The sequence below is a fragment of the Silurus meridionalis genome, chromosome 14 (genome assembly GCF_014805685.1).
Source record: "Silurus meridionalis isolate SWU-2019-XX chromosome 14, ASM1480568v1, whole genome shotgun sequence".
In the NCBI taxonomy this organism is placed as follows: domain Eukaryota; kingdom Metazoa; phylum Chordata; class Actinopteri; order Siluriformes; family Siluridae; genus Silurus; species Silurus meridionalis.
In genome coordinates, this window is record NC_060897.1 from 2,082,593 (window position 1) to 2,101,618 (window position 19,026).

Sequence of the window (19,026 nt, forward strand, 5' to 3'; positions counted from 1 at the left end):
CGGTCGAGGCTCATTATTTCACGTGGCGAGCGAAGGCTGGTTTGTGTGGTCCAATCCATCAGATGAGCTCCTGTAGCTCAAACTGCTTAAGAAGTTCATGCTGTTAATGCTCGATGGGTCGTGACTGTTTTAGCAGCACAAGGGGACCAACACAATTTTAGTCAGGTGGTCATAATAAAATGCCTGATCTCTAAAACTCCATGTTGCCCAGCAACAGCCCCAAAACCTGAAAGATCTGGAGAAGACCTGTATGGAGCAGTGGGCTAAAATCCCTGCTGCAGTCTGTGCAAACCTGGTCAAGAACTACAGGAAAAGTCTGACCTCTGTAATTGTAAACAAAGGTTTTTATACCAAATATTAAGTTGTATGGTTCTGTTGTATTAATACTTATTTCATGTAAGAAATTGGAATTTATTTATTTAAAAATCATACAATGTGATTTTCTGTGATTTTCACAGGCTTTCACAGTTGAGGTGTACCTATAATGAAAATTACAGATCTCTCCCCTCTTTGTAAGTGGGAAAACATGAAAAATCGGCAGTGTATCAAATACTTATTTGCCACACTATTTTATAAATATCTATATTATTCACACTCACACATATTTTGCTGCCAGCACTTCTTTGTGGGGGTTTTTCACACTTGGCTGACAAGCTGCAACCTGATTGGTCGAGTGGTCTAAAAGTGTTCGAGAGCATTTTGTGCATTTCTGACAGTTTGGGAGCATTTATGAAATGCTGAACTATTTCAACAATGTGTTTCATTGCTTTGTAAAAGAACCCCCTTCAGCTTCAAATTCTACACAGTAAATTCACTATAAAACTGAACCCTTCAAATGTGACACATGTATGTGAACAAATACAAAACCATCAGTCTTTATTAAAGATTTTTTTATTAACCAGGTCATGATACAAGAGAAACAATATTGCTGCATTTGTGATATATTCAAACAGTGGCTTGGCCTGGGGGTTGTGAGGATGGCTGGGGTGGGGGTCTGAGGGTGGCTGGGTGGGGGAGTGCATTGTGTTTGGATCAAAATAATTGTAGATATAATAGCACCAATGGTTAGCGTGTGGTTATTGCATTTAATGATCAAATACAAAACTGACTTACAAACAGAATGACAGAAGAGACAAGAAAACAGAACAGGGAACTAGTTGACAGAGAAACTAGACTCACACAGACAACAGAAACATGGACAGTGCCAGCAAAAAAAAAAAAAGACTGCAGGCTGCATTTTAAGAAAGCTAACATAAATAACAAACGAAAAAACAACTAGCCAACAAGTCCTTTATCGGCTTAAATAACAAAGGGTTCGCAGCTGATTTTTTTTTTTTTTTACGAACGAAGCAGCCCTACTTCTGGATAGCTTCCTTCTTTGTGTTTTCTGTGTGTAGCAATGTCCTGATCTGGACAGTGAACTTCGGGTCAAGCTGCTATTTTTGTTTATGATGTTTTTCTTTTTGTCTCCTTTTACTCTTCTTATTGGAGCGAAGCAAGCGGAACGTTTCCCCTTGTATATTTTGGTTTTATTGTCATGCATCTTTTAAAATGAAGCATTCTGTGTTGGCTGTGTCATTTTGAATTTAAATCACACTGCACAGATACTGCACATTTTGGTTTGGTTGAGCTGGATTGTTTTCTCTTTCTCAATTTTTACTACAAGACTAAACTCTTTCTGTCTCTCAGGCAGAGCGTTCCGAGGTAGAGACTAGACAACCACTCCAGCAGGGCACAGGGTACGGAGGGACAGCTGTCTTAAGATTAAGTGCCCTTGAAAACTCTGTTCACTTCTGGGGGATGAGCTTCAAAATATTGCTCATCTATGGTGTTTAGTGCGGGGAGAGCCCAAAATTTTGCTGCCTTTAACTTTATTAAAGGCCATTTCCAAAACCAAGAACATTCCTTATCATCATCATCATCATCATCATCATCATCTTTTCTCTGCTTGTGTTCTATATGGTGGATGTTCAGCCTAGATAAATTAATTAGGTAACAAAATTATTTATTTTGAAATAATATATTAATTAGGGCTGTCAAAATGCAAATGAATTTTAACGGCACTGGTTTTATTAACCCACAATTAATGCAGAGTGTATTTCTGTTTGACCATTTTTATTAAAAATCAAAATAAATAACTATAAAAGAGGCGAAATTAAAACCATCAGCAAAACACGTTTATTCAAAATGTTCTTTGATTACTCAGATATAATTAAATCAATATTAAATCAAACTCCACCAAAATTTTTTCTTTTTGCCGTCTCTGTCATCTCTCTTTACAGACACACAAAAACAAAAACCCTAAATCTCAGTGAATATTTGCCTCACAGACATAATATATTTACAGAAAGTTTGAAAAACACTACTTTAAAATAAAACAATTCACAACGAATACAAAGATTGTCAGTTTATATAATCCATATGACAGTTATAAGAGGTATTGTATGAGGAAGTCTGGTGTGTCAAAGAAGTATGTGAGGCTAGTGCAGGACATGTATGAGGAAAGTGGGGCAGCAGTGAAGTGTGCAGTGGAACGTAAAGTCCTGAGAAGAGTCCTTGAGTGTTCTGACAGCATTATCTGTAAGAATAGACATAGGTTGAAAGGAGGGGGGCCTTAAGTAGGCCCTGGGCTGATGAGCGCCAGGTGCAGGTACTTAGTACGACGAAGACTCACTTCCTGCTGGTGGGGTGTTGAGGAGAGGCGAGGCTGGTGGATCCCTGACACGAGGTCAGACAGGAGTCTCCATGGACTAGGGTTAGTTTGCGGATGATATTGTGATTTGTGGTGAGAGTAGGGAGCAGGTTAAGAAAAGCCTGGAGAGCTGAAGGTACACGCTCGAGAGAAGGAGAATGAAAGTCAGTAGGAGTAAGACAGACTACATGTATGTGAATGAGAGGGAGGGCAGTGGAGTGGTGCAGTTGCAGGAAGAAGAGGTGGAGAGGCTGGAGGAGTTAAGGTACCTGGGATCAACAGTGTAAAGTAATGGAGAGTGTGTTAGAGAAGTGAAGAAAAGAGTGCAGGCAGGGTGGAGTGGGTGGAGAAGAGTGATAGCAGGAGTGATTTGTGATAGAAGAATATCTGCAAGAGTGAAAGGGAAAGTTTATAGGATTGTGGTGAGACCTGAGATGTTGTATGGTTTAGAGACAGTGGCATTGAGTAAAAGACAAGAGGTGGAGCTGGAGGTAGCAGAGGGTGTTGAGGTGTTGAGGTTTTTGTTGGGAGTGACGACGATGGACAGGATTAGAAATGAGTTTATTAGAGGGACAGCACATGTAGGACATTTTGTAGACAAGGTGAGGAAGGCGAGATTGAGATGGTTTGGACATGTGCAGAGGAGGGACATGGGGTATATCGGTAGGAAAATGCTGAGGATGTAGCCAGCAGGAAAGAGGAAAAGAGGAAGGCCAAAAAGGAGGTTCATGGATGGGGTGAGGAAGACATGCAGGTAGTTGGTTGGAAAGAGGCAGATGTAGAGGACAGAGTAGTATGGAGACGAATGATCCGCTATGGTGACCCCTAATGGAAGCAGCCGAAAGAAGAAGAGAAGATGAAAGTTATAAGAGGTACAGTTTCTCTGGAATCACCTCAATTACCGTCTGTGTGGAAACATAGCAAAGGTTTCGTTTGTTGTCCTGATAATTTACATAATTTAAAATATCATAACTACTTTAAAACTTTTACAAGAATATTTTGTGTTTATGTTTTATGTTGAGTTTGGTTTCATAAATAGTAAACATACATTTGCATCATCAATATTTAAGTATTAAAAATTGAAAAGTATTAATTTAAGGTACATTTAGAACAGACATATTTATTTACCATATTTATTTACTTTAACTTAAAAAAAGTGTAGTCTGTACTTAAATTTTTGCCCAAATATTTTAAAACATGAGTATCTGTACTTACTACTTAAGTAAAGGATGTATGTACGGTTACAACCCAGAGTAATTTGCAGGTTGTATTGTATTTATTATGCGGTGTGTGGTTGTGTGCAGGTGCCATCCCGAAACTCCTGTCCAGGCCTTCCCTGCATTCCAGTAAATTAAAGCAGCATCCACTTCCTTTGGATGATGTCAGCAGGAGGCGACCTTGAGTCGGAAGCTGGGCTCAAGAGCTCCCTTAGCTGACTCTTGCTTTAAACGTTTGTTACTTTGTTCCATGTTTTGTGATTTCCTGTTACGGACCTATGCCCTTTCTGTCCTGTTCTGACCCAGATTAGCTCATTGTAAATACACACACTTATACCAAATTCAATTCAATTCAATTCATTTTTATTTGTATAGCGCTTTTAACAATGAACATTGTCTCAAAGCAGCTTTACACAGATAATGTGGTGATTAAATGTAAATATGTTCTTTGTAAGTGTGGCAAGGAAAAACTCCCCGAGATGGCAAAGGAAGAAACCTTGAGAGGAACCAGACTCAAGAGGGAACCCATCCTCATCTGGGTTGCACCAAATGTCCATTTGAAGCATATATGCAAAGTTGCGGGGTACAGTGATGATGATCAGAAGCAAACTGCACTCCCGAGTCAGTGCAGCAGACCGCTGACACCAACTACAGTCCAATCCGTCCTCAAAAGCACCCGTTCTACTCCGGAATTATATGGAACCACCCAAGGTGTTGATGAGAGACCATCCCGAGCTGCACAGAAGTGTGAAGATCCATGGAGGGGAGAGGGGCAGGAACAGTGGTCACTGGAGCCTCAGGAGCATGTTTAACTCGACCGAGAGAGAGAGAGAGAGAGAGAGAGAGAGAGAGAGAGAGAGGGTGACGGGAAGAGAAGGATATGAATTATTAAGTGTAACTATTGGTGTATGAAAGTTAATGTCACTGTGCAGTTTGGACTCCGGGAAGACTCGCTATGGCAGCATAACTAAAAGAGAGAACCAGAAGGTAACACAGACATGAGGGATCTCTGGGATGAGGCGACCCACCACACCACCGTTCAACAAACCTGAGTGAGCGTGTGAATGTGAGGGACGACAGCATACAAATATACCAGTTCACCAAACACTCTATATCCATGCTCCCTCCAGATCTGAGCCTTTACCTAAGAAAAATCTACTGATAAAAGGCTTGACTAAATAAATAAGTTTTCAACCTCGACTTGAACACTGAGACTGTGTCCGAGTCCCGAACACTGATTGGAAGGCTGTTCCATAACTGTGGGGCTTTATAAGAGAAAGATCTGCCCCCTGCTGTAGTCTTCATTATTTGAGGAACCAACAGATAGCCAGCACCTTTTGATCTAAGTAGGCGTGGAGGATCATACTGGTACAGAAGTTCACTCAGATACTGCGGTGCAAGACCGTTAAGTGCTTTATCGTCAGTAGTAATATTTTATAATCAATGCGAGATTTGATTGGGAGCCAGTGTAGACTAATTAAAACAGGGGTGATGTGGTCATATTTCCTAGATCTAGTGAGGACCCTTGCTGCTGCATTCTGGACTAACTGAAGCTTATTTATGCACTTACTCGCACACCCAGACAGTAAAGCGTTACAGTAGTCTAATCTAGAAGTAACAAAAGCATGAACTAGTTTTTCTGCATCCTGTAACGACATCATATTTCTAATCTTAGCAATATTTCTAAGGTGAAAGAAGGCGATTCTGGTGATATTATTCACGTGAGACTCAAAGGAAAGACTCGGGTCAATAATCACACCAAGGTCTTTGACAGCCGTACATGCTGAAACAGAAACACCATCCAGAGATGCTACATAATCGGAAAGTTTATTTCTAGCTGCATGTGGTCCTAGTAAAAGTACTTCTGTCTTATCTGAGTTGAGCAGAAGAAAGTTATTAAGCATCCACTGTCTAATGTCCTTTACACACTTCTCAACATTGTTGAGCTGATCTAGCTCATCTGGCGTTGCTGAAATATACAGCTGTGTGTCATCAGCATAGCAATGGAAGCGAATCCCATGTTTATGAATGATTTCACCAAGAGGCAGCATATATAAAGAGAAAAGCAGTGGGCCCAAGACAGATCCTTGAGGAACACCAAACTTTACCTCATAAAGTGTGGAGAACTCACCATTTACATCCACAAACTGATAGCGATCAGTCAAATAAGACCTGAGCCAAGAGAGAGCTGTTCCCTTTATTTCTACAACGTTCAAATACACTCCCATCCATCTAATATCCACCACCCCTGCCTTTAATCACATAATTGGGACATAACTATACTTTTGCCACCTCTCCTAAACACAGGCAAACAGGGTAATGCAGGCAGAGACAAAACCAAGTCCAAAAACAGTCCCAAAAGTCTAAGAGCCAGCAAACAGAACAATGAAGGGCAGAGCAGAAACATAAACCAAAAACAGTCCTTAGTGTTAATCTGGAAGTCACATCTCTGGCTTGCCATTGTAACAACAATCTAGTGTCCTTAAGTGATTCCCTGGGTCCTAATTCCAGGGTGGCATAGTCATGCATTACATAAAGACTGCTAGAATATAAACACTCCCTATGGTATGTTCTATTTTGGCATAATTTTAAATGCTACTATTATTTCTATTGAACTAGTACATTAAATTACTGACTCATCCCTACGGTGTGCCACACAAGTAAGCTAGTATATGACAGCAAGGCATTATTAAAAACACCCCTCAGTCTGCCTGCAGCCATTCTGACCTCCACAGAGGGCGTAGCTTGGCCTCAGATCACCGCAGAGAGATTCACTCCACCTTATCATATCAGCCAGAAAGCCAGGGTGATAACCAGAGACCTGCCCCTGAGGGCAGCCCCCAGAAGGTATGCCCAGCACCTCATCAGGCCATTCATGACCTCCAAGACGCTCCACCTAAGTCTATTGACTTGCGGTCTGCCTAAAGTCTCTCAGAATTCTTCGCTACCATCCGACCCTCCTCTTGCATCCCAGCCTATCCTTCTACCAGGTGGAAATGATGCAAATCGATTATTCTTAGGTTTTGCTCATCTACAATACAGGAATGTTAGTGGAGTGTTTTACACCACCTCTGGGTTTTGGTGTTTTCCAAGAAAGTCCCAATGTGTACATGGAATGCACATTTCTTTATTTACAGAGCCGGTGCTGGAGGTCCAGACAGTACCCTCTTGATGTGCCTGATATGGGCAGCCTCATCTGAAGAATATTTCAACATGTTCCCAACATTTGCAAGACATGATAATAAATACAAGTCAGTCCCAATCATAGCCTATAGTGAATCACAGTGAAATTTAGTGAATAAGATTTTGGGAATTTTGGAGTGAGGACTCTGGCGAAGCAAATAGACAGAGCAACATCTTTATCTGAGCCAGGAGCAGGACTACCATCCTCAACTGAGCAAGTCCTCAGCATGAAGAGGAGGTGAAGATGGGAGGAAGAGTGAGGTCTTCAGCAAAGAGGGAAGGTGGAACAGTGGGAAAGACGGTGCTCAACACTAGCAGCTGACAAAACTGGTTTGCTTTTGAGACATTCTCAAAACCAGTTGAAAAATTAGAGAGTCCAAATTAAACAAACAGAGAAATGCAAAATAGAATTCCTAAAATCAGGTCCAAAGTTGACAATTCAAAAAATAAAAAATCTAAATTTTAACAACTCAAGAACTCTTCTCAGGAAAGCAAAGGCAAAAAACAAATGTAAACAAATTTACATAGGCCTAGTCGAGATAGGACTGGAGACACAGGGAATTCAAACCGCAAGAAACAGACACCATAACATCAACAATCAAGCAAACTGACCCAAATGGGGAAATTAAATACTGACAGGCTTGATTAGACACAGGTATAAACAATGGAAAGCATCTCTAGGTTCTGTATGTAACCCTAGTTCCCCGAGGGAATGAGACGCTGTAAGCCCTGGTCAGGGGCTATAAACGGAGGAGGGCAGAATGCCTGTAACACGACACGTCGTGTGGGAGCCGTAGGCACCTTAGGTACGTACCCAGGTTTCGTGTATAGAAACACTCTGGCCATGCCAGGGGCAAACTCCAGGCGGGACGGGGCTACGGACAGAGCCTGCAGATCCCCGATCCTCTTCAGGAAGGCGGTTTTAACCGTACAGGAACCTAAGGGCCACCTCTGCCAAGGGTTCGAAGGGGGGCTCAGATAGAGTGGCCAACACAACTGCCAAGTCCCAGACAGGCACTCTGGGTCACGTCCCGGGCCTCAGCCTCCGAATGCCACAGGGGAAACGTGTTACCAGAGGGTGCCTACCCAGCGACTGCCGTGATATATGCCGTGATGGCAGACACGTAAACCTTCAGGGTCGAAGGGGTTAACCCTGTGGCAAACTGTTCCTGTAAAAACTCCAGAACTGCACAGACCGGGCAGTTAACTGGGTCCAAGACATGGTGCTCACACTGTCACGTGAACAGTCGCCATCGTACGGCGTACGACCTCCTCGTGGAGGGAGCTCTGAAGTGGAGAAGGGTTCCTACTACCTCGGTAGAGAGATCAGCCGCTACGAACTGTGCCCCCCTCAGGGGTCACAGCTACAGCTTCCAAAACTCAAGGCAGGGGTGAACCAGGGTTCTGCCCGCCTGCGAGAGAAGATCTCTCCTGGGAGGAATTGCCCATGGAGGGCCCTCGAGTAGGGATACCAGGTCCGCAAACCATGGCTTGCCCGATCATTGAGGTGCTACCAGGAGGAGACAGACTCCTTCCCGGCAAACTCTTTCCAGAACTCCCGAGAGCAGCGCGATTGGAGGAAAGGCGTACAGGCGTAGCCTCGGCCACAACCGTACAATGGCAGCCACTGTCTCGACAGGGCGTCTGCTCTGACATTCACCTGTCCCGAAATGTAAACGGCTCTCAATGAGAGGAGTTTGTCCTGGGACCACAAGAGGACCTCTCGCGCCAGTTTGTACAAGGGGCAAAACCGGAGGCTCTCCCTGATGGTTGATGTACAAGACCACTGCTGTAGGGACCAACAAATGGTGGTCCCTCAGGCCTGGGAGGAAGTGTTTCAACCCAAAAAACACTGGCAACATCTCCAGGCAATTTAAGTGCCACAAGAGACATGGGGTGCTCCACAGACCCTGGGCGGAGTGGCCGCTCCCCACCCTGTGAGGGAAGCGTCCGCTGTTAGCGTTACGCGACGATAAGGAGTCCCTAAAACGGGGCCTCGGGACAGAAACGTTGGGTCCTTCCATACATCCAAGGCTCGAAGGGCACGCCGCAAGACCTTAATGGTATGATACGGACTCCCTCTGGGGGAGAACCCTTCTGCCCCGGAGCCACCACTGGAGGGGCCTCATATGGAGGAGGCAGAGTGGAATTACACTGGACGTTGCCGCCATAAGTCCCAGCAGCCCCTGGAACTGCCTCACAGAGTGGCTGGCCTGCCCCTACCCTCCTGACTGCAGTGAGGATGACTTTGATCCGGGCGGGAGACAACCGTGCCCGCAACCTGGCCGAGTCCCACACCACGCCGAGAAAAGTGGTTCTCTGCGCTGGAGAAAGTACACTCTACCCGGCGTTTAGTCTGAACCCCAGTTCCTTTATGCAGGCGAGAACGACATCTCGATGCCGACCTGCCTGGTGCTCTGAACGAGCCAATATCAACCAATCGCTGATATAATTCAAAATGCCCTGAAGCCGCAGCAGGGTCAGTGCTGCGTTCACACACTTTGTGAAGGTACGGGGTGAGAGTTCTAGGCCGAACTGGAGGACCAATATTGGTAAGCTTCGCCCCGAAAGCAACGTCAGGAACCTCCTGTGTGTGGGAAGGATGGCCACGTGGGAGCATGCGACCTCCAGATCTAACGTGACAAATTAGCCCTTGGACTTGATCTGAGACACGACCATTTTGAGAGTGAGTATCCTGAACCCAAACCTCATAAGTGAGTGGTTCAAGGACTGGGATGCAACCCGCCATCCTTCTTCAGAACAACAAAGTACGGGATGTAGTAGCCTGACTCTCTGACTGAGGAGGAGGGAACCACCATGATGGCCCGTTTCCTCAGGAGAGTACGCACCTCCTCTCCCAGGACCAGAGTCTGAAAGGGTTTCACCAGGGTGGGACACATCCCGTTGAACCAGGAAGGAGAAGATGTGAACTGCATCACACAGCTCTTCTCCACAGTATGCAGGACCCCCGACAGACTCCCGGCAGCCCTCCAGACTAACAGAAAGTTCCACAGTGGAACCAACCCCTCGGGGCTGGCCTCTGAACCACTTAGAGCAGCTGGAGCGGTGCTCTGCAGCTGACTACACCTCCTGAGAGGCGGCGGATCTCCCCTATCCGCAGCAATCTTACGGGGGGGATTAGGCGGAAAAAACACTGGAGGGAAGCCACACTCTAAACATGTCCCGTGGCAGGGCTAGCAGACAGTCCTCCTGAACCCAAACGGCTGGAGCAGCATACTGCGGCCATTGAAGCGTTGAAGAGGCAGTGGAAGACCCCCATCCACAACAAACAAAAAAGGGAGGCTGCGTCCTGAACACCCTGTGCGCCCTGAATGTCCCTGCATGGACAACGTTCCAAAAGCGTTTTGACACAGCTCGAAGTTCCCGAATGGGGAACTAATAAGAGACTCACAGTCAAAACAGTGACACCTGGTGGAAAAAAGAGGAAACACATGGAAAGAAAACAGAACGTTTAAACTACTAACCAATCACAGCTCACAACAATCAGTGATAATTACTTTTGAACAGTTTTTACATAACAGAAAAATATGTAATATGAACAAGAGTATGTTTTTTTTTAGATCTGCTGATTATAGTATGTGTGTATATAAATACAAAGAATCAATTTTTAGCAATTTATGTAGCAAATATTAATACAAATTATACAACATAGTGAAATTTGTAGGCTGTAAAAAGAACAATATAACAAAAAAAAGTCAAAATGTTCAATGCTAGCAATCAATAGCAATGTGCTCTTTATACAAATGGGGAAACGGATTAAATTAATGTAATTCACAAAGTAAAAGTAAAAAGGCAAATAAAATAAATTCTAGACAAGAATATACAAGAATAATTTGAAGTTTTTTATATTATGTCTTTAAAAGATTTTTTAGAATAATATTAACAAACTGCATGACTGTTAAAAGAGTTTAGGACATATCAAATAAATAAAATAAACACTGACTTTAATCTTTAATCATCATTTCCATATATAATACAAAAATAATACAATCGCTATACAATATAAACAATTGTTATGCCAAGTAAAGAACAATCTGATTATGAAATTCATGTAAATCACAACATCTATAATCAAAAATTATAATGAGAACACTTTAAAATGATCTAATTCAAGAGTAGAATTGTTCCTGGACTTGAGATATTGGACACTATGACAAACAGTTGGCATAAATGTTTGGTTCCTCGTATTCATTGCTCAAATCACCACTTTGCTCATCAGCATCAACATTAACATAGTCATCATCGAAATCTGAATCCTCCTTCTCCTGGAAAAAGGTTTCTGCATTTTCATAATCTGCTTCATCGTCATCTGGTTCAGTCTCTCCTTGGGGACACTCATACGTGTTTTGAAACCTAGAAATGGATTTGAATCAGAATACAACATTTATTTTTTTTTGCTATATTTAAAGCTAATTAAATTTAACACAAATATTACAAGAAATAAATACAACTATTTGTGTATTCCTGTTACAGGAAAATCAAAGCTGATGACATATAAAAGGTGTAGTAGTAGTCTTCTCTTAAGCGATTTTACACTGATTTTTAAAGAATTTAAATATGATTTCTCGTTATTTGTGGTTTATTTTTACAAGGTCTGAAAGACAAGTAAGTGTTTCCTGTCAGAGATCATGCCCATCGAGCCGAGCGCTGCATACCACATGCCAGCTCACAGAGCTACACCACACTTTCATGGTTGATGAGCCATGTGCCTCTTTATTTGATTTGTGCTATATTTTCACTTACTAAGGTTTCCAATTGTCCATAAATGGTTCTGTTTTTCTCTGTAAATAGTTTGTCTTTAAGTACCCTGTATTTCCATTGTCAGATCACCAAGTATTGTTTATTGTTTAGCACCAGTTTTTACCGAGCGTAGTGTTTCTACTTCCCGGTTTGCTTTTAATAAAACAATTTTCTCTAGCATTTGCATCCAGCTTTCATATTACATGACATTCCCTCACCAGCATCTCGTTTATTGTCTCTCTTGAGGTAAAAAAATACAAAAAAATAAACTTAAAAATGCAACAGCACAAAGTCATCTACTTTTTAAAATAATACCAGAAACTAAGTCCAGAAATCAAAAGAAAAAATATATATATGGAGCAGCTGCACTACAATAGCTGTTAAAAATGAGGTGAGACTTTATAGACTTCTATCTATAAAGAGAATCCTTTTTTTACATAGTAAAACTTTATTACTCACGTTGTGAAACTATCTTCTTATCCAGCTGATGTCTTTGTCTTTTCTGTCTCATTACGAAGCAAATAATAGGAATAAGGAATAAGATGAGAAGCAGTCCTCCGATCACTCCAAACCCGATGTAGAGAGCCAGTGAAGCTGTTAAAGTAAATGATCAGATATTTATTCACATTATACTGCAGAACAGAAAATAGCAGAGCTTGATTATTTTACTCTACCTTTCACGGTGATGACCAGGAGCTTAGACATGAACGTGAAGACACGCTAACTTCATAAGTACAGCTGTAGTTTCCCTCATGGACAAAATTTGCCTCAGGAAACTGGAAGATGGCTGAGTGGTTAACAGCTGATTAAGTTGTGGTGATGTTGGATCCACTGAACTTCAAATTGAAGAAACCTCCTGGATACTGGGGTTTAGTGGAGCAGATGATTGAGAAGCTGTAGCCCCTTGTCACATGTGGTCCATGAAAACCCCCCTGGAATAGTTAATTGGCAGCACTGAAGAATATGTTGGGCTGCTGCTGGTTCACTTAAAAAAATAAAAATAAATAAATAAATAAAGGAAATCAAAGCTCAAGTTACACAGGGATGTGTATAGCACACACTCCAGCATTAAATAACAAATTAGTAAATCAAAAATATATATTTTACCTAATCTGACATTTATTTAACGTTAGTAGTAGAAGCTTCCAGTGCCATTGATGTATAGGAGTAAATATGTAAATCTTTAAATTTTAAGCTTTAAGGTTTTCTGACACTGGAAAGTCAATGGAATGTATTTTGTTGTATTAATTCAGAGCGAGGTACACGAGAGGAAGGTGAGAACTATGTATTGTTGCTGTAACAAATAGAAGGAACTTACATATTTCACTGGAATTTCAATTAAACTAAAAACAGAGGAAAAGTAAAAAGTTTCCTTTTTTAAAGTTAAAATTGCTGGAAAATTGAAGTGAAATAAGAAGAATGGAACAATTAAGTCTCTGCAGTTTTAACAACTTTGAAAGGTAAATCTACTACATCACAACGCCCATTTATTGATTTATTTTTTAAAAGTGTGTTTTATTATTCCCATAATGGAAAGAGACGAGAGAGGAAGTGGCTACTTTACTTCTGTCTGTTTCTGTGTGCTTTCAGTTACTTCTGTAATCCTAGAAATAGAGTCACTGAGCTGGCAGATCATGCAGCTCACATACACAAGCATGCACACACACACACACACACACACACACACTCAGCAAAACTTTCCGTAAGTCCATGACAGACCTATTTGAGTGTTTTGAGTTAACAAGTTTTGACCATGCACAGACTAAATATAAATTCATTCCAGCAATCAATTAAAAGTGCAAACTTCTCTGAAGGAAGACTTCTATGCCATGATAGAAACCACCAAACCCAATTTCAAGCCTCCTTAACTACAATAGTAGCTGTATAGTAGTGGATGTTTTCTGAAACCCGCATGAAAAAAGCAGACTGAGAACATCTAATTGAGCATTATTATGTATAATATTGGTGCAGGACAATTGAACATTGCATTTGGTCCATGATAAAACACTGTCTTATAGCTTGTTTACTTTGGTTGGCCATTTGTGGTGATGTTTACAGTGGTGTGCATCATGTTGAGAAAATTCAGCTGGTAAATTCATCAACAATGGAAGTGCCCCTTATCCTTGATCAAAGTTCCCTTTAAAAAAATCGCACAGACTTTTTCAGGCTTCTTCTTCTTCCATCTCCATACCACCCTGTCCTCCCTCACCACATCCATAAACCTCCTCCTTGATCTTCCTCTTTTCCTCTTGCCTGGCAGCTCCATCCTCAGCATTCTTCTACTTATATACCACATGTTCCTCCTCTGCACATGTCCAAACCATCTCACTCTAGCCTCCCTCAATTTGTCTCTCTCTAATAAACTCATTTCTAATCTTGTCCATGCTCGTTACACCCAATGAAAATCTCAACATCTTCAACTCTGCTAGAAGAAAGAAAGAATAATAACTTACATGAGCACACGACTCCAGCATCTTCATGGTGTCCACAGTTCTCTACTCCAAATCCATTGTGTAAACACTGATCTATGTAGCTCTCAGTTCCAGTACACTGAACATCATCCAGCCAGGTTGGTTCATGTCCCTGACAAAGCGACCATTACGAGGAGCACGGCCCTCCACATCCAAGCTGCCTACACACCACCTCTTAAATAAAACGTTTTATTAATAACAATTTTTTTTATCAGTTTGCTTATGAGCCATAAAAAAAAAATAATTTTGAAACAAAATTTAAAACCAAAGTCAGTTATGAAAACTTGAAATAATCCTATATCATATATGCTTAGGAATATTGAATTAATTTCTATTAAATAAAAATGTAAATTTGTACAATGTGTTTAAAAGAGAAAATGTAATGTTCTGTAATGCAGGATTTACAGGATTTTGTTTAATAATTGCAGTCAGTACAAAACTTTTAAACAAGATAAGTGCAGGTGGATCTTTTTTTTTTTAAGTGTTAGCAAAGATTAAAACAAAATCATCTACAGTGACTGGAAATCTACACAAAAATGCTTTTGTGTGTGTTTTTTTTTTTTCTGCAAATTATTTTGCCAACTTTAACATATTGTGGAACCTGCAGCCATTGTTACTCGGTTTTAAAGATCTGTATCCATGGATAATTGGTAAGGCAATAATTGCCTGAGACCTCTGTATACTCTGTTTACTCACTAATAAAAGTTCATTGAATTCAATAAAAATATAACATTGATAAGAGATTTCTGTACCTGAGCAAGTAACAACAGCATCTTCACCATGGCCTCAGTTGTGTGTCCAAATCCGTTATGACTGCACTGTGTGATGTCACTTTCACTTCCAGAACGCTGAACATCATCCAGCCATATTGTGCCACTTCCCTGACCAAAGTGGTCACTTTGATGATAACTGACAGCTTTACCACATCTATTGTGGTAAGCTGTCCCCACTGTTCCCCACTGGTTATTATAATTGATTTCCACTCTACCAGAGCAGGAGTCATTACCAGCAGCAAGTCGTATTTTAGTGCCATCTAAAACAAACAGGAAATAGTATGTCAATGTAAATGAATCATAGTAAATTCCATTACTACACTGCAAGATTACATTACTGCAATCTCAATATATATATATATATATATATATATATATATATATATATATATATATATATATACAATATAAAAAGTCACCTGGTTCCACTAGGTTTTGGAGTGCGCTTATATTGCTTATAGTGTTGATATTTGTGTTCATCAGCCACAAGAGGGTATTACAAAAATGGCAGGTACTGATGTAAGTGAGGAGGCCTGGGGTGCAGTCAGCGTTCACATTCATCCAAAAGGTGTTCAGTAGGGACACCTTGAGTGGCCTGCTCTAGCATAATCTCTACAAAAACAAAAAAAACTACAAACAAGAAACTAAACTGCACAAAATGAAACCCAACACTCAACACAATACTCCCAAACCACAGATCATAAAGAGAATAATCACTAACCTTAAAAGACACACAGACCATTAAAGACCACCATGCTCACAGACAATCCCAGATAATGCAATACTCTATCGTAATATAAAGGTGGTATCAAAAACAAAGGCTCTGTTTACAAAAAAGTGGATCTCCACAATGGTGTCAAAATGGCAAGCTTTGAGCAGGATCTTCATCTTTGAGAAGAGGCCGAAGTCTGCAGGAGCCAAATCGCTCGTTGAAGGTCTTCCTGATCTCGTATCATATCCAGTGATGTTATTCCAATCTTGAAGAGCACATGCCGCTCAAAACACCTCGAACGACTCGTTGCAACATTGCCATATGCCAAACGTATATGTCTTGTCAAATGTCTCTGTTGCAGATTTGCTCAATTTCACAAATAATTTCCTATTTGCTCTGTTCAGTGGTGGGCTGTCTGTCAGGGATTCGGGTGCGGGGCTAGGTGAGTTGATGATAGGACCCAAATGCAGGATGCTCCAGATGATATGAGTCGAGAGAGAAGGGTTGCACAGGCAGAAAATATTTAATGTCCGAACACAATAGCACAAAAACACAGTCACGGCACGCACATTGTTAAAGTGGAAGAAAAAGATGAGAAGGATAGAACGGGCAGGGAAGCAACATGTCCGAAAACTTAAGAGCAAACAACAGAATCACACACAGGGTTAATAAAGCGAAAAAAAAGAAAACCAATAATGTCCGAATACTTTTGACCACATAGTGGGAGCACACGCTGGGTTTATACGGAGAAAAGCAGTAACGTCTGAATACTTATGAACACACCGTAGCGGCACTCACTGGGTTAATGTGAAGGTCCGTGGCACCGGGAGAGCGAAGCAGGGGGCGTTTCCGAAAACAGAAGCGAGTCCGAAAACAGACAGAGGGAGTGAGCTGGAGAACAGAGCAAAAGGGGAATCCAAAGATCCAAAAACCGAGGGCAGGCAAAAATCCGAAAAAACCGGGAGATCCGAAAACGAAACTAAACATTCCATGGGAAAAATAAAGGCAGAAAGGTCTCAAAAAAGCGCGGAGCCGAACGAGACAATCTGGCAGCGAGCGCAGGCAGCCGGTGGCTATTTATACAAAAACAAGATGGCGGGCATGCCGGTGTTGCCGGCTGAAAGATGACGCTGAACCGGAAGCGAACGTCGTGACCGCGGAAATGTTCAAGCGGCTGGCTGACACTGTCAGGGCCAGCAAGGTCTTCTCTGCTGGCCTAAACACTATCAAAAGCACTGAACCACATTTACAACCTAAATTCTAATATTTGTTTCTTGACATTGTATTAATTTATTCCCAACAATTTATTCTCTTTATTTCTTAGCGTCTCTCTTGGCTGCACTGCTTCCAGTACGTGTATGTGGATGTTAGATTTTTTGTCCAATCAGATTTCAGCCTCTATGTGCTGCCATGTCAATCTAATCTGCCCAGGGCCTTCAGATTCAGTAGAGCTGGCTGATGTACCTTAGACTAAATTAGCAATGGGTCTTTCTTTAACCAATCAGATTTTTAATTCGCCTCACTTTCAGACCAGTGAATACGAGCAGTTCCACTGGATTACAGTCTCTGAGGAGCTGTGCAAATTATGTGAGTATACATTATGACTATGCATCTCTGGTGAGTAGGTTGTATTTAATTAATTTTTTTATGTTATTGTAATGTTATAAGACAAATATTTATTCTGAACTGCTCCAGATGATGTAGGTGCACAGTTGCGGTTGTAGTGTAGAGGTTTGGAGTCTTAACTGGGTTTCTTGCTTTAGTAAAATGGTATTCACCGTCCATATGTGAAATGTCTCTCCCTATATATATAGGGTAGGGTAGATGGGGCTCGTGAACCTTAGGTGGTAGCTCATCTAGGAGAAGGAAACTCTGATCTCAAACCTACGCTGCCTTGAGGTTAAACCCACTCATGGGAAAGGCTAAGGGAGTAAACCCCGACAGAAAATCCGGAGATGGATTCCCTAATGCGGTCTGACATTGACTTCAACGTCACTCCAACAACTCCTGCGATGCCGTTGGTGCCAAGCTGTATCAACATTTGTCATTCCCTTGGGTTCACCAGCTGCGTGGAGAGGGGGGGATCTGCTGCATGGGCAACAGCTGATTCTCTATTTTAGGCTGCCCAGGCTTTGTAGCTCCACTGGAGAGGACACTCCAGTGTCATCCTAAGGCATCAGCACAACACGGGAAACAGCAGTCTACCGTGGCTCAATTGGCGTAGAGCTTGGCGCCAGGGGCTGCTTTTGACAGTGGGAGAGATCGCCATGTCTCATTGGACAGCTACCACCCGCCTCAAGCTGGGCAGCCCCCAGTCAATAAGGTGCTGTCCCGCCATAGCCTGTTTGCTTAACTGGGTGCGTGGAGCTTAGAGAACCATCTCGACAAGCAGGCTACAAACTCTGCACCAGGCAAGATACAAAGAAGAAAAAAGAAAACTACAGCTCTTCGTTTTGCAAGCTGAAATGTGAGGACCTTGTGTACTAGACTAACCACTGACCTGCAGCAGGTCAACGACGCATGGAAGACTGCCGTCATTGACAGAGAACTCGCCTGACTGAATGTTGATTATTGCCTGCCTTGAAAAGACCCGAATGGCTGACAGCAGCACCATCAGGGAAGCCAACTACACTTTCTTCTGGCAAGGAAAGCCCTCGGACGAACCTAAGCAACACGGTGTCGGCTCCGCTGTAAAGAACACACTCGTCGCATTCATCGAGCCTCCGTCATCGGGCACTGAGAGGATCCTTGCTCTCCGGCTGTCAACATCATCAGGCCCAACCAACATTCTCAGCGTGTATGCCCCAACCCTCTGCTCAAACCCAGAAGAAAAAGACCAGTTCTACGAGGCTCTGGATCAAGCAAAATCCAATATCCCCAGTACCGAAGGCCTCTACCTACTAGGAGACTTCAATGCGAGAGTAGGAGCTGAACACGAGGCATGGCCCTCCTGTCTCGGCTCGCATGGAAGGGGTAAGATCAATGAGAATGGTCAGCGACTGCTGGAGATGTGCTGCTCCCACAGCCTATGTGGAATCCATGTGGAACTAGCCAGCGTCCTTTTCACCCGCAGCTACCACAGCGCCAAATGTGACACGGACCACTCCCTTGTAACCAGCAAGGTATGAATAATACCCAAGAAACTGCACCACGCCAAAAAGATGGTCGCCCATGCATCAACACCTGCTGTGCAAGCAACCCAGAAAAGACACAGCAG

At 42.3% G+C, this 19,026-nt stretch overlaps 1 protein-coding gene across 1 annotated transcript in view; it reads right to left on the reverse strand.

Annotated features, from left to right (window-relative positions):
- The window catches only part of LOC124397120 (deleted in malignant brain tumors 1 protein-like), a 224,632-nt gene that overhangs the window by 166,043 nt on the left and 39,563 nt on the right, over positions 1-19,026 (reverse strand). The window lies entirely within an intron of this gene.